Source organism: Elgaria multicarinata, chromosome 1 (assembly GCF_023053635.1).
Source record: "Elgaria multicarinata webbii isolate HBS135686 ecotype San Diego chromosome 1, rElgMul1.1.pri, whole genome shotgun sequence".
Classification (NCBI taxonomy): domain Eukaryota; kingdom Metazoa; phylum Chordata; class Lepidosauria; order Squamata; family Anguidae; genus Elgaria; species Elgaria multicarinata.
In genome coordinates this window covers 186,276,975-186,298,109 of record NC_086171.1, presented here as the reverse complement: position 1 = coordinate 186,298,109, position 21,135 = coordinate 186,276,975, and the positions used below count along the sequence as shown (strand labels likewise).

The 21,135-nt window shown below is 41.8% G+C and overlaps 1 protein-coding gene and 1 pseudogene across 1 annotated transcript in view; both read left to right on the top strand.

Annotated features, from left to right (window-relative positions):
- Positions 1–21,135, top strand: part of PTPRT (protein tyrosine phosphatase receptor type T) — a 733,605-nt gene that overhangs the window by 436,100 nt on the left and 276,370 nt on the right. The gene's annotated exons all lie outside the window — the stretch shown is intronic.
- On the top strand, positions 2,361–2,872 carry LOC134411606 (H/ACA ribonucleoprotein complex subunit 2-like; annotated as a pseudogene).

Below are 21,135 nucleotides of genomic sequence, written 5' to 3'. Positions count from 1 at the left end.
TGTGTGTGTGTGTGTGTGTATGTATGCAATAAGTGTTTGAATTGTGAGTTTGTCATCAGCAGGGGGAGTATTAACCTAAAAAAATACATTGGTAACTAATCTGAATAGTATGCTGCCATACGGAAATTTCATAGATTTCCTAACCAAGGATTTGCCCCAGTATTGCATATCTCTCAACAAGAAAGACAAGCAAATAAGTGATACATCTAGTTTCTGGCATTTAGCTTCAGGCACCATAATATGAAATTAAAACTGTTGTACATGCATTTGGTTAGATGCAAACAAGTTAAAACTTCAGTAGGACAGCATGTTTAGTACTTTCAAAGTCAAGTATAATTTCATTCATATTTCCATGGGAATAAAAACTCGTTTATTGGGTTATCATAATTCTTGGTTTTCCAACAAGCTTTTCCTTGCAGCAATATTAGCCCCAAAATTCTCTGTATCATGGACCAGTTGGTCCTCGGCCTTCAGATACAGGAGGGGACCAGATATTAGGGTTTGGCATCAAATGTAATTATCCCAGCCCAGCCCCACACCTTTTAACTGAAAGGCATCTCTGAAAGGGTGGGAAGGAGAAGTATGTAGAGTGGGTGGGTTTGCGTTTGTTTTGTGGTGTTCCTTTCTTTATGAAATGTATATCCTGCCTTTCCATTGGGAATGGTGCTGAAGGCAGCATTTGCATTTGACAACTTCCAATGGAGATGCCTGCTATGGGAAGCTGCCTTTCAATTGGAGAAAGAACGAAATTAAAAGGAACAAGTTTTCCCTTGGCTTCACAGTTGCTGTTTTATGTCATGATGGCAATAGGTGATCTTCAGGATGAGGATCACAGGCAGCATGCCTCCAAATACCTCTTGCTGGGGAACAACACTGGGAGAGAGCTATTATGGACTTCCAAGAGGCTTTGGTTGGCCATATATGATCCAGTGTGGCGCTTATTCTGTTCTTGTCTGCCAGTTACTTCTTTGCAATGTGCCTCTCACCCGGACAACTCAGGAGGTAGTAGATGAAAAATTACAATTTGACACTCTGATGTAAAGGGGTTCAATGGTGGTTTCTTGTTTAAGAACCCACAGCAAACTGGACCAAACCTGGATGGCCCTTGGAGCTATTTGAATGGCCCTAGGAGCTATTTGAATAACAGAGAATAGTAATTGTGATATTAAGAAAATAACCAGTTGATGATAGTGAAAGGCCAACTCCCTTCAGGAATATTTGGAAATGGGTCAGCAATTGTGAACAACTTTGGAGAACACTGGAGGGGGAAATCACTGCTCCTTATTTATTTATTTTAGGAAATTTATATGCCACAATATTCCCAAGCCACTCAATGCAGATCAGCAGCAGCAGCATCACAAAAACAAAACAGAAGCATTTTACAAGAAGAAAAATATCACCGTAACACAAAATTGCAAATAAAGAGGTTACTAGCAGATTGACAGTTGTTCAGACAAATTCTGGAGCATGCCATTCAGACCAAAGCAGTATCAGGTTTTGGTACTGTTTTGGTCTATGTAACACATAACATCTACTTCTGAGTAAACATGCATAGGATTTGGCAGTAAGCCTTACTAAGACTAAAATCCTGTACACTTACCTTTGAATTCAGTGGGGCTTATTTCTGAGTAGACATGTGTAGGATTGCACTGCAAGTAACCCAGAGGACATTTTCCAATGCATGGATCATAGACCCTATATCTATTCCCTATTGAATTTCATTGAGTGTGGCAAAACTAACAGCTCCTTGTGTCGGTACTCTTTCTAAATGTGTACTGAGTTTATTTTAACTAAGGGGTTGCTGAATTCTCATTATGAAATTATTCTTATTAAAGGAAACATACTAGAAACACAGAATGAACTACAAGTAGGATGTCAAGATATCAAAAATTCTTGTTTATTCTCTATATGAAGAACTCCACAGAATACAGATTATAAATTATTTTACATAACTGCTGCTTGAATGTATTGAGTATATTACTTAAGCATTCAATACTTCATTGATTACTTGGCCTTCCATGCTTCCTTCATATAGATTGTAAGCCTGTGGGCAGGGACTGTCAAGAAATACTTTTGTAAGCCGCCGTGAGAGCCTTTTTTGGCTGATTGGCGGCATAAAAATCTTTAAATAAATAAAATAAATAAAATATATCTTCCTGTCTTTAATTATTTTTGAGACAGCTGTATAAGGCATGGACAAGCTCACTATTAGAGGGTAAACAAGCACCAAAATACTATCATATTCCTAAGCTTTCAGGGAAAGTGGTGGGACTGCTTCAAGTTCTTCTCTTGCCATGTACAATTCTTTTAAAACGCAGCGGCGAAGCGTGTGGCTCTGTGTTCATTCAGCTGCAGCAGCCATGGGTTGAGTCAAGCACCAGGAATCGGGGGAAGCGCCCAAGCCCGAGGCGACCCCGGAACGGTCCTACCACGAGCTGGTGGAGAGCGTGAACATGATCGCGTGGCCGCTGGCCTCCCGCAAGCTCTACAAGTGCATCAAGAAAGCATCAAAGCTTAAACAAATCTGGTGTGGGGTGAAAGAGGTCCAGAAGTTAATTAACAAAGGCGAAAAGGGGATCACAGTTCATGCAGGAGACATGCTAGCTAATTGATGTTTATTGCCATATCCCCATCATGTGTGAAGATAGGAGCCTTCCCTATGTTTATATCCCCTCCAAAACGGACTTGGGAGCAGCTGCAGGCTCCAAACGCCTAATCTGTGTTATCATGATCAAGGCTCATGAGGGATATCAGGAAGCCTATGATGAGTGTTCAGAGGAGGTGGAGGCTCTTCCCCTTCCTTTGTGAAGAACTTTACTGAAAGATGCTCTTAAGACTCTGGCTTAACTGGGCTCTACCTATAGGTTCTGTATAGCTGAGCAGCAACGTGACACTGATCTTAAAAGTTTGGATATGAGAGTTGGCTGTGCTTGGTGGGTTTGGTTGAAGAATAGTACAGCTAGCACTATCAGCCATCTTGTGACTCATGCCCACTGCAAGGGACCATTATGAACTAAGCAACTGATTTAGAAAAATGTTAGTGACTGTTTTTGTAGTGAAATTAACTAGCCTTTGTTAAGGAGCTGCTCCGTATCCAGCTATGGGAACATGAAAGCAATTAAAATATTTGTCAAGATGTTTGTCTAATTCAGAATGCTCTACCCCTACATTTGACTTGCCTAAATGAAGTTTCTTTTCTAGCAGTTCTCCCCATGAGAGCCATTTTACCATTTTTAACTGTTGTAAACCGCCCAGAGAGCTTGTAAAAAAATAAAAATAAAATAAATAAAACTCAGTGTGCATTAAATTATTGGCTTTCTTACACTAGCTTTTATCTCCTTTTTCGTGGAGAATAAAGTCTTAATTGTACATTTAATTCTGGTGGAAGTCTACCAAACAATATCATTGAAAATAATAACCAACTAAGGCTGTGTGTGTGCATGAAAGAGAGAGAGAGAGAGAGAGAGAGAGAGAGAGAGAGGCCTTAGCTAGACTGGGCTTTATCACGGGGTGAACCCAGGTATCGTCCCTGTGCGTCATGTGGATGCAATGCACATTGCCTCGGGATAGAGCCCTTCCCTTTGGGCCCGCTTTTTCCGCGGTCTTGGGCTGAGCCTGAGACCACAGAACGTGTGGCCCATTGCCGTGGTTTGACCCAGCTCTGTGCCCATCGGGAGTAGGGGGGGAGCGGGGAAAGTAACTAAAATAAAAAAGCCACTTACCTTCAGCGCACAAGTGTTCGTGCACTGCATCTCCTTTAAAAACTGGGGGAAATGGCGGGTGCGACGCCTCTCTTACTGAGGTCATCACACTTCATGTGTAATCGGGGGAGGGATCTCGCGTTAATCACAACGTGAGATCTTCCCTCCTCCATCCTGGACTCTCAGGTAGGTCTAGCTAAGGCCAGAGAGAGAGAATGTGAGTGTATCTCACATTTTTTAGTAGGAGCATATGTGAAGCTACATTGACTCAATTTCCAAACTTTCCCTTTAATAGTTTATCTGAGCAAAAGAGTAGTTCAGGCTCAGGATTCTATTGGCCTTCCCACTGGTATTTTCTAGACAAGTATAGTCATAATTTTTTGCGAACACAAGAAAGAAGACTTTAGGTGCTGGAAGAACTCAGTAGCTTTATCCCTCCCTTCACTTACAACACCCTATAATAGAATACTGTAATGAGTTATGAGTGTGCTATAATCACACTCTTTTCTACTCTATAATGAAAGTGGCTGCATCTTCAGAACTGGAAGTGTTTTGGTTTTTGCTTTTTGCTTTTGTGTCTGCTCTTTGGTATATTCAGAAGTGTTTATCTAAGAGTAAAACCCTAAAATTTAGCCAGAGCGTGAGACTTAATACTAAAAGCAATTTCTCAAGTGGAATGAAAGTTATAGCAGGTAGCTGTGGCTTTAACACCTGACTTCAATTTCATATTCTACAACATTTTGTAAACAAATATGTATTGATCTGGAGGCCCTGATTCTGTCAGGTCTCAGTCAAAATATATTATTTGGATTATCAAAATGAAACAAAGCCACTTCTGCAGAAAGATGACAGTTTAATGTTAAAAAATGGATGCAGAAAAAAATAAGCACAGAAAGCTCACTTCTCTCATCAGCCAATGAAGCTGTCATAGCTGAGTGTCTATCTGAGTCTCCATCTAGGACGAGCAAAAGTTCTCTAAACTGGTAGTATGTGTATTACCCCTTGGAGTGAGACCAAAAAGCAAAGCCAGCCTGATGGATTTTATAGGGTTATTTCTCTAAACTCAGGAGCTGACAGCCAATACCTCTCCCCATTCTCCAAAGAAGGAGAAGGGCTCTCTTTTGCTTCTCATGGGAGAGAAGAACAACATCCTTATCTTGGAAGGATGAGATAACTGGGCAAAGGGTAGCAGATGTATAATTGTTGACATATGGAGCTGTACTTGCTTGGTACCAATTAAGGTGTGTGAAAGGCCTGTTAAACATTTGAGGCCTTCATGGTTGGCTAAAGTCAGCTAAAATTTATTCAGTATGTTAAGCTACACAGATCTTTATACATTCAAATAGCACATAGGACTCTGTGTCAGTTCAAACAGCTGACTCCTTGTCAGTTCTTCCAAAATCAAATTCACTACAATATGTATAAACTTATAAGTTATTCTTTAAAAACAACCCTGTACCCTAAAGGGCACTGAATTAGTGTCCTCTCCCACTATTATACATTTACAAGGCCTACTCTTGTCTTGCTTTATGCTGACTTAACATACCATCCGTAGTCTATACTTCACTGGGTTTCAAAGCTGCATGTGTTAACCTTCTCTCTCCACGCACACACACACACACGCACTCCAATCAGAAAAGCTTCCTTTTTTAAACATGTAAGAATATATGATGTATCTGTTTGGTTCTGGAAGCAGCAGCATAGATGCCTGGATTGTCATTAAGGCTCTGGATGGCCATAGAGCACAGGAGTCACAGTGTGTATGTGTTTCCTCCATTGCTTAAAGGGAGTTGTTCCCTGTAACTATGGCAGGGCTATTAAAGCTCTTTCAGTCAAATAGACAAATTCCATTTCGCAGATGCTCTCAGATGATCCATTCCAGTGGTGAGCAAGGCTGGAGACAAAATGCCCAGGGCCAAAGGCAAAAGAGGTGGGGCCACCAGCATATTTTAATTTAAAGAGTATTAGTAGCTAAAGCATTTCAACCTTTTAGAATGGGGAAAGATGCAGAGAAGCCTGGAAACTAGAAAATGAGTAGTAGTGGTCAGTGGAAAGAAGCTGGGGATGGGAAAGAGGTTGTGGCCATCCAGGGAGCCTGGAAAGACTGGATTGGGACCCCAGGTGGCCTGGGTCATGGGTTCTGCACTCTTGAACCATGTAGTTGCCTGCTTATCACCAGGACCCAGACAATTAACCGACAGGGGCACCTTTGAATTTCCCAATCAAAAGCCTTGGTCAGAGATTTGGCTCTGTACTGAATAGAGATGCCGCAAGCGCCTGACTGGTCCCAGAAGTCCTGCAGCCTCCCACAACTGATCCAGTCAGGCGCACTCTGCATGTGCATGGACCTGCACCCAAGCACTTGTAAGCCTCCCGCAAACCTCAGCAGCCACCTGCCCTCGCTGCCAAAATTGCGCCCGCCCCCTGTAAAGGCCCCATTAACCCAAGGGTAAGTCAGGGGGAAGGACCCCTCATAGCAAAGCATTTGGGCTGCCACCAGCTGAATTCTATAGAAAGCCTCAGTGACAAGTTTTCTGCTGTAGAATTTGCCTTAGCAGGGACGAGGCTTCCCAGACCCTGCCTAGATCTGATGGCTTTTCAGAGTTAGGTGTTGGGCAGGTAACATTCCAGAGAGCTGTGCTGGCCACTATTTAGCAAGAGAGCAGCTGGCTCAGCTCTCTGAAGGGCCGGCCGGCCGGCCAATGCCTTGCTCTAAGAACCCCTCCAGCATTGCTTCATCGCTCCTGGCAACAGAAGGGTGTGTGGCTGCAGCTCCTGACACTGACTAATGTTACCGCCAGCTGCCACATGGCCACTGCCCCATTTTCTGCCCCCAGAATTTGGCACCCAAGGCAATAGCCCTGTTCACCCTCCCACTGGAAAGAAATGGTCCTGTTTCCTTCCCTCTGCCTCTGCTCAAGCCTCATCATATCACCTCACTTGCTCTTCCCCACCCCAGCCTTCACTTGGCATTCCGGGGTGTGTGTGTGGGGAATCCCAACATGTGTGCAAGCCTCAGGCTAGAGCTGAGGGAATGCAAATGGAAATGGTTGATGAGAGCCATTCCTGCACAGTGCCCAGCAATCAATTTGGGGATTAAATTGTAAATGTCATGTACTTCTCCATACCATGGAGTTCTCAAAAGCCTTTGGTTTGTTTGTGGGTGGCCCCATTTTACTTTCAAAGCAATCAGCATGGGGGATGATCTGCTTTACTGTTAGGAGACATGCGATTTTACCTCCTGTAAGTTGAAAGTGAGAACAGTCCTCAATTCTGTTTGTGACTCTCCCTGGGATACAGATAGAGGTAAAAGATGTATCAGCATGGAACATCCAGACAGACAGTGTGACACTTTAAGTAGAACAGTAAAGGTGAGGCCACAAATATTAAGACACAACTTAATCTCTTTGTGTAGGCTGCAGCTGTGTGCCATGATACATTTTGTGCCCTTGAAGAGAACATTTATTAGTTAGAGCAACAATGTTGTTTCACACTATTTTTATTTACTGTTTTAAGAAATTAATTTGGTTGGAAATAAACACATTTTGTTTGATGTAGCAAAGGACATTTTCCTTCCAAAAGTTCTGCATGATAAAGCTCCATTATTCTACTGTTGCTTCCTTTTTTAAAACCTTGACATCTCCTATCAGATTTCTCAGATTTTGAACATTGTTTTGTCAAAGTCTTCTTGCTTCATGTTACAGTTTGATTTTTTCTCCCTTTAAGAAAGGACCTTTTATTAACACAGAGATGAAGGTACTTATTTCCCCAGAATTTCAGTGAAGTAATCTTGAGTCAATCTGCTAGTGGAAGATTAGCATTTTCTTAGTCTTAAAGTCATTGTTTTAAAAAAGAAAAGATTCATTGGCAATGTACTGTGGTGTTTAGAAAGTGGAAGTTTTAATGAACAGGAGTCCGTTCAAAGATTCCATTTTAAACTTTATTCAGATGGAATGAGATGAAACAAGATGGAACAATTTCAAATGAACTCAGAGCCCATTACAGATGCCTAGTGTTACATTTGGTAAGGTCTCTCTAAAGTGTGCTATGCCTCCGCTCACCTGCTGTGAGGCTTCTAGTGCACTGCCCCATCTATGCACAGGAGGTCTCATAGCAGATGAGCACAGAAAGAGAAATATGCTGGAAGACAACAGAGTTGGATGTCGCACAGTCAGGGTCAGTTCAGTCTATGCTGCACCCACCTCTTGTGTAGTTAGGAATATAAGAAGACTCCTGCTAGATCAGACTCAAGGCCCACCTAGTACAGGATTCTGTTCCCACAGTGGGCAACCAGATGCCTACTGGAAGCTCTCAAGAAGGACATGAGCACAATAGCACTCTCCCACTTGTGTTCCATAGTTACTTGTATTCTGGTACATAACATCTCGGATAATGGAAGTAATATCTATGCATCATGACTATTAGCCATTGGTGGCCTTATCATCTATGAATTTGTCTAATCCAAATTGGTGGCCATCACTATGGCTTTAGCTAGACCTATTTATTTTATGTTATGTATTTATTTCATTTCTATACCGCCCAATAGCTGAAGCTCTCTGGGTGGTTCACAAAAATTAAAACCATGAAGAGCATAATAAAACAACCAACAACTTAAAAACTCAAATACAAAATACAATATAAAAAGCACGACCAGGATAAAACCACACAGCCAAAATTGATATAGGTTAAAATATGAAATTAAAACAGCAGAGTTTAAATTTAAGTTAAATTAGGTATTAATATACTGAGAAAATAAAAAGGTCTTCAGCTGGCAACGAAAAGAAAACAATGTAGGCGCTAAGCTAACCTCTCTGGGGAGCTCGTTCCACAGCCGGGGTGCCACAGCAGAGAAAGCCCTCCTCCTAGTGGCCACCTGCCTCACTTCCTTCGGCAGGGGCTCACGCAGAAGGACCCCTGTGGATGATCTTAAAGTCCTACTGGTTTAGCGGGATGGAGGGGTGAAGATCTCGCGATATTTTTATTGTGAAATCTCCCCCTTTGTTCACACGCGGAGCGCGACGACCTCAGAGGGAGAGGCATCGTGCCCACCATTTTGTTTTGTTTTTTTCTTTAAAAAGAAGATGCGCAAAAGCGGTCATGCACAAAAGCCAAGGTTTTTTTTGTTTTGTTTTTTTTAAAAAAAATTCCCCGCTCCTCCCACCCCACCCCTGGTGGACGCAGTGCTCCTGAGGAGCTCTGCATCCTGTGCGTGGGTCCCGCATCCTCGCGAGGAGCCGGGACAAACCGCAAACCCTGGCCACACGTTCTGTAGTTTCAGGCTGAGCTGAGCCCGAGACCACAGAAAAACTCAGCCTAAAGTGGAGGGTGAGATCCCAGGATCCCCTGTGTGTTCATGTGGATGCACAGGGACGATCCCAGGGATCGCCCCGGGATTTCGCCCCGTCTAGCTAAGGCCTTTATCTTGTGTAGGCAACTTCCATAGGTTAATTATGTGCAGCGTTTCATTTCTGAATTGCTCACCACTCAGCTTCGTTGGATGACACTGGGTTCTAGCATGATGACAGAGGGAGACATTTTCCCCTGTCCATTTTCTCCACAGCATACATAATTTTATACATCTGTTTAAGCCTCCCCGTACCCCCTGATCTATACTTCCCAGATTGTGTAATTTTTTACACTCTTATGGAAGTTTACACTCTTATGGAAGTTGCTCTAGCCGAGGGTGGGCAACTTCAAGCAGTGCAGGGGCCAATTCTCCCCGCAACACACCCCAAGTGCATTTGCACACACACACACACAAATACACACACCCAAGTTGGTTTGTTTTAACTACTGCTGGGGTTTACCTAACCTCCATAGCAGCATACCATCAAATTTTGGCAGCAAAACACTGCTTTTTTTAAAAAAAGAAAAGAAATGAGTAACATAAGAAGACTCAAATCCTCACTTCTTGAATAAAGCCATACATCCCTGTGCCCAATGATGGCAATGTGGAGGATTTTCTCTCCAACACTGCCATTACCTATAGGGAAACTGCTACTTAACTGGGAAACCCCACCTATGGATGATGATGATGATGATGATGATGATGATGATGATGATGATGATGATGATTTGCTTCTATAGCAAGGTCTAAGGAACTCGCTGCCCCTATAACTGACAGTTCCACAAGCTGAACCTTATCCTCTGCCACAAATTGTCTTTGAAAATTAGAGACATTAATTTATTAAAGGGATATTTTATACATAATGGATTACTAGTATTTACTTTGGGGTTTTAAAAGACTGCTTACTAGCAATTCATAAGGACTCAAGAGACACTGTTGCTACTACAAGCCTCTTAAGGGCTTCTTTTACCTCAAGCCAAGTTCCCTAAACTCCCACCCCAGTCAAATACATTCACAAACATGTCCAACTCTTGGGTAAGTCTTTCACTGACTCCCAAGCTCCTCCTGTTGTATTTCTGGCTGCTCGGACAGTTTATCAGGGATTTTTCAGCCAGCTTGTGCAGACTTCAGGCAAGATCTTAGAGCAACCTTGTGGCATAACACAGACACCTGCTCCCTACTTCTGATCTTCACCAGCTATGTATGGTTCCCCCCCCCCCCCCTAGAAAAGGAACAGCATCATATTCAGGCCTCAGCTATTCACTTTCTCTACAGCTTTCTCCTAGTCCTATTTTCCAACTGGTCTTTTCCACCTATCTAGAATGACCAGTCTATCAGAACTGAATTTATGTGATCCAGGCTCCATCTATAAATATTCAAAAAATCGTCTCTTTCTCTCTTCCACTTCAGAATGTCACCAAGCAGCTACTAAAACGGGCTTCAACACAGCAACAACACTAGGCCTGAGGCCTACACAGATACATTATAGCCTCTTAGAGGCCACACACAGTATTTATAGAACATTACACCACAGAAATGGTTATATACATGACACTTCACAGTAGGTTAAGCAATTTGTCGACCACACTATAAACTATCCCCCCCCCCACGCCGTTTTCAGGTAAAACGTGTAAATTCCTAATTGGAGGAAATGCCTTACTTTGTTAATCAAAAAAATAAAAAATGAAAGAACCTGAGTTAGTCATTTTCCAACTGACATTTCCAAAGCATCTTTAAAACACAAATTGGGCCTGTAGGAATATGATTCAGGACTTAATTTCTTTGAGAGATGCTGCCTGCTATTTTGTCTGTTTCAGCCATCAAAGCACATCTTCCTTTGATGGTGGTAATATTTGTTTTAATCTGTCTTTCACCATGATGGATAACGCACTTATTCCAAAGCTTAGTACATCAAAAAGAGCAATGTATAAAAGCAAGAATGGCTTATTCCTTAGTGCTATAAAAATAGATACAATTTCAAACTACTGTGCATCAAAATAATATCTCAAGATAGCTGTCCAGAAAGGCTTATGCCTGCCTGCTGGAATGCCTTTTTTTGGGGGGGGGGGGAAGAGCAGCTGATTCAGATCATCTGAGCTTCATAAATGTTTGCTTATGAATTTACAACTCATTGATGACGGTGAGTTGGAAAATCATGGTAACCACTTATTATAGTAACCAGCCAAAAAAAGAAAGAAAGAAAAGAAAATGTGTTACCGAAAAAGAGAAGAAAAGGGGATATGGGTTTGCACAGAAGCTGCATAAACTAATTTATAGTATAGGAGCAGATTTAGAAAGAATTATTATAGTTTATTTAGAAATACAGTACATTATACCATAGTAACCATGTGATCTCTCTGCATGCTCAGTCTGCTGTTGACGGGCAACTCCAAGGCCCTGCTCTCCTTTCCTTTGGTGCTTTATCCTTAAGTGGAGAACAGAGGGGAAAAGCACTGCAAAAGAAATGCAGAAAGAGAGACCTGCTCTGGTGCTAGTAAAAAATAATAATCTTATCTTTAATAAATTCTTCAGTATGCTCTATGTATTTCGGTTAAAAAATCCTTCCTCAGGAGCTACAAAACACAAGTACTAACTAGAGTCAACACCCATGACAATGAAACACTGAATGTGCTTTTAAACAATTAATAACATTGTCCATTGTAATTGACAAACATACTCCCTAAAACAGGAACCAATTAGACTGACCTGAAGAAAAACACAAGCTATTGAAATATAAAACAATAACTAAAAGATTCTCAGCTTTCTCTTTTTCTTTTGGGTTTCTGCATTATTTAAAAAGGTCCTACTCGTATCCTTAAACCAGACTTGGACTGGACAGCCTTTCAAATAGGGGGCACCTTCAAACCTCTGTCCTCTGACAGCCTTTCAAGTAGAGGACTGCCCTCTGTAAAGTAGGACACATCTGAAGTAGGACCGTAGTGGGAATGGATGACTCAACTCAGTTTTGAAGCAAATATTGCAACTTCTAGATTATAAGCATGAGGGCATGGCCCACACAGGGCGACAGAAAACAGTTCAAATTACCACTGTGATCCAAATGACTCCAGCCATAGACAACTCACTGGTTTTCTCTGGTTTGGCTTGCCCCCTCTTGAGTGCCATTTTTTAATACAAATTAAATAAATAAATACAAATTAAATAAATAAATACAAATTAAATAAATAAATACAAATTAAATAAATAATTTTGGGTAGAAATGAATGAATTAATTTAAAAATGCTTCCAAGTCAAATATGGATCTTCTGCCAAAGGCAGTCTATTGCGGTCTGCTTCAAGCCTGTAGCTTTCTCTGCGAGTTTACCTCCTTCTGACATCCTGCTCCCTTAGACTGATGATCTCAGCTTGGATTCCAGCCAATGAATCACTTGGCTATTGGACAGCCCCATTTTTCAGAAACACCCTAAATCTTGAGGTAATGGCTACTGGAGTTTCCTAAAACATTGGCCCCTGATCCTTCAGGCATTCAATTATGCCCCAGCACTGACACTATGTTATTCTACCTGGTGGGAAAGCACCACACACAGAGAGAAGGGGGAGATCCAAAAAATGCACATGCACTGCCGTTGTAACTAGGGAACATCGAATACTGCGAATCTCATTATTAACTGCCAGCTACACCACCTCAATACTGTCATAGTTTGGCAGGAATGTAATGCAAAGCTCCTGATCTATTAGTTGCAACACTGGGTACTCAATAAGCTGGCATTGTGAATGTTTTTATTCACCCCACCCCTTTTTCTCTTAGTAGATAAAACAATTCTGAAGAAATAGAGAGGGGCGGGGGCTTATTTATAGCTATGGTTGGCAAGCACAGTACGGTGCACTGTAAATTCTTTTTGCAAGTGTGGGATCTTCCATGTGGCAGAACAGTTAAAAAGAAAGGGTTTTGCGTTATAGAATTCAAGCATGAATAAAACACAATGTTTCTGGACTGCTGGGGTACCAGGAGAACATAAAAAGGAAAGCAAAATTCTGGAAAGCAAGAATCTTTATTCCAGGATTTGGTTTTCAGTTCTTGAAGGCCTTTTCCTGAACATTCTAGCCATGGCTTTCACAAAAGTTGCACAAGTTATCTTGAAACCTTGTACAAAGCTAACTAAATAAACAAATAAATAATCTTCTTTTAAAAAGAAAAGTCCAAAAGGGGGGGGGCAGGAGAAGCTGGAGTTAACACAAAGTTCTTAAAAACATGCCATAAAAAAACCTCTTTCCACAAATTTTGAGTTCCCTCCATGCAGTGATCACCTTAAGTAGGCTACTGATGAGGTTGCTAGGCTGCAACTTGAAGATTTGCTGTATCCAAGTGTGAAGGGCAACAGCAGTTGAAATTGTTCCCACCAATTTAACCATCTGTTGGTCTGTCTCCTTTTCCTTCCATCTGTTGGGGTTAGGTTTTTACCCACAGAAGGAAAAGGACTCTAAAGAGTTAAAAAGATGTCCTTGGCCAGATTGTCTCTGCCAGGAGAAGTCCAGTATGAAGCAGATTCTTCCCTGGCCTACGTGCGGTACGAGAAGTACAAGATGAAGAGACTATTGGTTAATTGGGCCAAGGAGAAAAGTGTATTTAAGAAGTCCATGTTGTAAGGCTTCTTACTGCTGATATTACTGCTGATATACTGCTGATATTACTGCTGCTACACTGCTGTACTGTTGGTGAAAGGACTGTATATATGACATTTATTCTGTAAGTAATTTATTTAGTGTCAGTAAAGTTTCTTACTGACCAAAGACCGTGAGTGCTTCTTTTTGTTCCTAACTCCAAGCTGAAACCATTTCCAGCTCCACGCTGCTGCTGCTATTCGCACTCTGCTAAATTTTTGGGTAAGCAATTACCACGATACCATCCCTGTGTCACACCTTGGTACTACAAGTGGAGACAAGGACCCAGGAAGGGATATTTGGGAGAAGCCACAGCTGTAGTTTAATCCACTTAACTGGACATTTTAAAGCGAGACAGAGAAAATCTCAAGGTTACAAGCTGGCAACCCTTTGGACTGGCCATGAATATTTTGAATATTTTAATACAAAGTGATTGAAAATTGCTAGGCTAAAAAAGGCATGAGATCATTCCATCTACCAATCATCTGTCTGTCTGTCTGTCTGTCTGTCTACTCTAGGTTAAAAATAATCTGTGGAGACATCCAAGTTGGAATATAGGGGTTGGAATACATAGAGTAAAACATGTTGGAGCAGGGCAGTGTATGTGAGCGATTCTGCATTGCAATAGTAGTAGAACAAAGTGTTCAATTAAAAAATACAACAAAAAGCACTACCCTTCTTATATGAAGTAGACATATCCATTTATTTTACTGTCGGTTACCCTGAAACTGCTCTGTTCATTTAACACCTTTAATGGAATTCAGAAAGTGTGCTAAATGGAAAATGTAGTTTGTTTCTTTGCTATTCTTGAGAGGATGGAAGTTGGGTCCATTATTCTGAATCTTTTGCCATGTAATTCTATGTATGTGTTGGGCTTCTCTCTCTCTTCCTGAAACACCCACTTTCACCCCACGATTTTCTATTCTATTCCTTGAAACATGATGCATCCCTTCCAGAAAAAGTATGGGTATGGTCTCTTTTTTATTCCAGGGGATACTCAGTTGTGGAGAATGGTTGTACCTGCTCAACCAGAATAATTGGAAATATATTTTCAAAGAAGCTGGCTCTGTGATGGATTCCCACCCCCAACCCCAGGCTCTGCTTCATGTTGCAGTGCTTCTTCTTCTTGTTTAGTTCTTATCAGGCTTATTTGTATGTTTTGTGGCCTGTTTTAAAAAGAGCAAGTTGATGAATTGCCTGATTACCAATTGGTGGCATGGCAGGTGTATCATTAAAATCTAGTGCCTTCCTCCAAGCACTGTGGCCCATGCTGTACTTAGTCTTAATTAGCAGTGCTTTAATAACTCATGAAGCTGTGTGAGAGCTGTTTAAAACAGTCTTATTCCTAAATAGATGCTTGGGACCTACCAATCTATTACAGTGTTTTTAGTGGATTACGTGGGTGTCGTTTACATTATTAGTTAAACATATTGGGAACATAGAAAATTTCCTGTCTCTTGTTTCAACTTTGGAGTATTGACACATATTAACATCCTCCACAAGGAAATCAGAACACTCTTCAACATGAATGCTTGTGGGATTTTGATTCCCCCCTCCCTTCCCTGGTAGATTTGCATGGAAAATGTCTTTGGGTAAATCCCACTACATGCCTAGAGAGCATGGCAGCAGGTGATCTATGTGGAAGTTGTACCTACATGGATGACTGTGATGAAGTAGGGTGACCAACTGTCAGGATTTCCCCTGATTTGTCCTGGTTTTTGTTCTTTCCATGGTGTCAGGGGGGATTTTCTATAATTTTCAATAATGTCCTGGAATGATACACCTTCCTCTTTAAGGCTGCCATTAGCATGGCAGGAGGGAATGACATGCTTTCTTGAGGCACATCATTCCCCCACCCCAAGCTCCAATTGAGCTCTTAAAGGGGAAAGTGGGTCATTCGTGGACATTATAGAAAAGGCCCCAATTGGAGTGGATGGTGGTGGTGCAGAATGAAATCCTTTTCCCTCCTCTACTCCAATCGGGTTCTTTAAGGTGGCGGGGGAATAACGTACTTTCTGCAGGACTCAGAAAGCTGCTTCCCCACACACACACTAGGTGTCCTCTTTTTTGGTTTCCCAAATATGGTCACCCTAGATGAAGGCCAATGTGTACCAGTTCCTAGAGGCATAGAATTATAGTGGTCTGCACTCTATATTTTATAGATTCAATCCAGACATTGCACCCACTGGCGAGAACATCTGTAAGTTAGGGTTCTGCTGACTTCTGCCTATGGAAGGGGGAAGCAAATTTTGCCAGTCCCCCCTTCCCCCACTCTAAAAGTCTGCTCCAGAGGGTTGGGAGTGTGGGAAAAAGTGCGGGAGTGCTGGGGGCTGCAGGGGGAGAGAGAATTTGGAAATGTTATCTGCCTCCATTCCACTGGCTGCACCAGATCAAAAGCCCTCCATGGATGGAAGCATTCATCCAAACAAACCTATTGTAGTTATTTCACTTATATCCCACACTTCCTTTGGGAAAGACAAGGAAAATATGTAGGGTTGGATCATGGATCTGCCTTCTGTGAGAGGAAGGGCTCTGCTCACAGAAGCCCCCTCTGCCTAATTTGTGGGGTGGAGAATCTCCCCATCCCCAGCCATCCCACAGGTCATTCCATTCAGCATTGTCTCCGGAGTCATTTTGTAGTATTTTCAGGGGGCTGAAGGGACTGCCATGGTAAAGAGGGGACAGGCAAAACCACTGCTGCCAGTGCAGTTGATCCAGGATAAATATCAACTCCTACTGTTCCTGGCAGTTTCCCATCTAGGTACTGACCTGAGCACTACCTGGCAATGTTCAACAAGGTGCCTGCATGTGTCTTCTAACCCTTGTTGATCAGGCATGCCACTTCTGTGTTACTGACTAGGGGAGGCAATAAGGATTAGTTAACAATTTGTGGATTCTGATAAGTTAACAATCCCTTACCTGGACGCTTTCCTGATTTACCAAACTTGTACATTTTGACTGGAATTCCACATTTTTGGAAATTGTCATTCTGCAAGCCACTTATTTCAATTAAATCTATTAAAGTTAACAGAATGCTCAAGGAGATTATGATGGGATTTCATTCATTCAACCTTGAAATGCAAGAAAATACTCAACACTGCAGTTTATTCTCCCGTAACAAAAGATAATTGCATCTATTAGTGTTACTTGAATCCACCTCTTAATATTTCCATGTATCAGTGATCCACATGTTATTATTGTCATTGTTGTTATTTGAAATTTCCAGTGTCAGAAATTGAACCACAGGAATCAATTGTGTCCTACAATTATTTACTTATTTTATTTATTTTCAAAATATGTATACAGCTCCATATCTAAAACAGATTCCGGACTGCTGAACGTAAGAAGTAAAATAGTAAAAAATTGAAACATCATGTTAAGATTATATATAAAAAAATACAGAATGACATTAAAAACCATGGCTCTCAGTTAAGACTACTTCCTGGAATAGAGCTGTTTTCAGGAGGCAGTGGAAGCCACAGTGTTGGCTCCTGCCTGACTTCCAGGGGGAGGGAGTTCCAAAGAATGGGGGCCACAACATTGTAGGCTCTTCTTCTGGGTAGACTCCGTTTGGGCCATAGGTCCATGTGGAACCACCAGGAGCATGCCTTCTTATGACCTCAGTGACGGGCAGGTTGGTAAGGGAGAAGGTACTCTGTCAGGTAATATGTGCCAGAAACTAAGGCTGGGATGAATGTTCTCTGAGCATCTTTAGCTAAATTTGGAATTGGGACATTCCAGGGGAAATTAGCTGACTTCTTTCACTGCACCTTTGCCTCCCCCCCCTTTTTTTCTTTTTTTCTTTTTTTTGCATCAAAGATTGTGCTTTTCCCATTGGCCACCATTTTCCCGGAGCCCCTTTGGAAATCTGGTATATCATTTTTAGTGCTGTTCAAAGAGCATTCATGGGGGAAATATGTAAAACACCAGCCAGCTTTAGGGTAAATTTCATTCCACCATCTCCAAAACTCACTCCTACTGTGAAATTACTGAGATTTTGCCACTTGTGAATAGGGTGGCAAAATGAAGGGGGGCAAATTGCCTCAAATCTATGTAACTGTTTAATTTCCGCCCAGCAAATATTAATTATTGCCTAGATTAGAAATGTAATAAGATCCTGGTGACATAGGGTGGGATATAAATGTTTTAATGAATAAATAAAATAAATAATAAATAAATAACATTTGTGGTGTATGTTCAAGTTGTGATTTTTGCTTACACTGAAAATAAGTGGCGATCTTGCATTTATTTATGTATGCATGCATATATACAAATAGACAATTATTTGTATCCTCCCTTTTGTTACACTGCTTATATAAATAGACCCATTGCATAAGTGGTATTTTTTAGAATCATGGAATAGAAGAGTTGGAAGGGGCCTACAATGCCATCGAGTCCAACCCCCTGCTCAATGCAGGAATCCACCCTAAAGCATCCCTGACAGATGCTTTTTGCAAGTGGCTAGTGTTGTATTGCCACTAGACACTTGCACAAAAGCATTTTCTTAGACTAACTCATTCTGCAGTCATCTATGTACTTACTTGGAATTTCCATTGGAATCAGTGGTGTGTAAACATGAATAGGATTGGGCTGTGTGTCTTGGAGCTCAAAAATAGAGTGAAGAGCAGGCTTTCCTATTCAACATCATGGAGGCACATGCACCAGGTTGAGTTTAGAACAAATACTGTATACTTCACTGAGATCAACCAAAACATTCACTTGTCCCTCTCCTGTGGAAGGGCTGTACAGGAGCCAGCAGGTACACATAGGAACTGGAGAGCACCTTGAGGCACCTTTATAATGATTGGCCAGTCTTGAGATTTGCCATTGAGGGTACCCTTTATGGCAGGGTACAAATGGCCTTTGCAGCTAACTTGGCTCTTCTGCCTGGAGTTGTGTGGCCTTGGGATGGGCCATCATCCATATCATCTGGGTGTGGTCTTAAGGAAGGGTAGGGACCACTTCCCAACTCTCTCTTGAAGCAGGATTTGGCTCACTCTGGGTTTGGCTTGCAGACTGTGGCCTTAGCTAGACCTACCTTTTGTTCCGGGGGAGAGGAGGGCAGACCTCGTGTTGCGATTAACACAAGATCTCGCCCTTGTTTACACATAAGGCACAATGACTTCAGGAAGAGAGGTGTCACGCCCACCATTTTTAAATTTTCTTAAAGGAGATGGAGCGCACGAACGCTCATGCGCAAATGTAAGGGTTTTTTTTAATTTTACCTACTTTCCCCACTCTCCCCACCCTACCCCTGATGGGTGCAGCTCCCGGCTCCGTGCAAGTAATCGCGCAGAGCCGGGTAAACCCATGGAAATGGGCCGCACACTCTGCAGTCTCGAGCTCAGCCCGAGACTGTGGAAAAAGTGGGCTCAAAGGGTAGAGCTGTATCCTGGGGAAAGGGAGGGATGATCCCTCCCTGATCCCGGGATCCCCTGTGCATCATGTGGATGCACAGGGACGATCCCAGGTTCGCCCTGGGATATAGCCTGGTCTAGCTAAGGCCTATGAGATCAAGGACACACTAGTCTCCCACACAGTTATCTCAACCCTCTGCAGATTTACCTCTTAAATATTGAATAAATGTGGCCTGAGTTTCATCCAACACTTCATTCCCATTCCTTCCCCAAATATATTTCACTTCACTGAGACCAACCAAGTGATAATTTAAAAGATATGCATTGTCAGTATGTGTATGTATAAAAATATATACATCCTTGAAGAAGTAGGATTGCAAACATAATTGTTGAAATATCAAATTTTCTATGACCTGCAAAACACAGAACAGTAATTGCAATTGTATAAGAATGCTATTTTTGTGCATTTTTTTCTTTTGAAAACAATAGCACTGTCTCAAGAGGTATTAAAAATAGGCCAAAATTCTAAAATAGAAGGGAGGATGGTTTAGATTGAATAAGATAGTCAATTATTTATTGGATCCCCCTTTTATGTGAAATATTTCCAGCATGATTTCTTTTAGAGACCATGCTGGAAATATTTAGATGAAATAATGAATTGAGTCGCAAATTTTGGGATCCCCGTAGTTAAAGTTCATGACCTAAAGCTCTTTGGTTACCTCAGTTGGTTGCAAGATGTCTTTCCATTTTGCTAGCTCATTCACCCTTGGTTAATGTACAAAGGCATGAGGTCATGAAGATTCACAGAGACAGAATCTCTGAATGCTTTGAATAGCAGCAAAGCTATTTTCTTAGGGACTGCAGCATTTGATGAGAAAAATCTATCTGACCAAAGTATCTGTGAAAATCCTAGTAACAGAGTGAGATTCTGTTCGGAGTGCCTTTCCTAATCTTCTGTAAAACCTAATATAACCCTTCTCATACTGATTTTAAAACATACTGAATCACTAGGGAGAAATCTGAGAAAACCTTGGAAATCAAGATGAAGATCTTAGCTTTCTGAATCCTAGAGAGAGGTCTTCCGGACACCAAAGGAAGGACTGAGCTGGAAAAACCCTGGAAGTCCAGGGGCAGACTTGGGTTGAGTGAATAGGGATCCCAATTTCCTGTGCCTAGGAGAGAGGGTCATTTGAGAAGAAGGCTGTCTCTGCAGAGCCCTTCAGTTGAGGCTGTGAACCTGTTCTCTTTTTGTGTATTTCTCTTTCTGAGTGTGAAAGGGGAAATTGTAAGAAGTTTGGGAAATATGAACATTAGAGCTTTAGTTATGTCTGGGCTCATCTACACCAAGCAGGATATTCCACTATGAAAGTGGTATGTAAAAGGCAGGAGCCACACTACTGCTTCATAGCGGTACTGGCAACTGTTGCACTGACAACTGTGCACTGACAACTGTTGGGGCCCATTGAGACATACTAGATACCAGTTTCATACTGCTATATGCTACTTGGGCCACAGCTAGACCTAAGGTTTATCCTGGGATCATCCAGGGTTCACCCCTGCCTGAGCACTGGATCCCCTGTGTGTCACCTAGATGAACAGGTTTGACCCCTGGACGATCCAGGGATAAACCTTAGGTCTAGCTATGGCCTTGGTGTGGCTCCTGCCTTTTATATACCGCTTTCATAGTGGAATATCCTGCTTGGTGTAGATGAGCCCTCTATAACCCAAAAGTTGTTTATCCTAAAAATAAATCCTACTCCTGATTTTGAAGAGAAAAAAAAGAGTCAGGAGTACAGTATTTTCTAATCAGAATTAATGTTGGTAGGTTTGAACACCCATCCACCCATCTTAAGAAAACTATTTGTACCATGTATCCACATTACAAGTGTAAACCACTTTAACTGTCATTTCCTTTCACTACCAGAACTGAGAATGTAGTTCTTTTGGAGGGGCTGAGAATTCTCAAGATTCTCACCATTCTACAGTCACTATTATTGGCAGTGGAGGGGGTAGGGTAAAGAGGAGCCATGGTGGTTAAAGTAATATCCTCTAAAAGCTAGGGAACAAACATCAGAACTCTGGTACAAGTAAACAAAGAAGGAAGAACTAG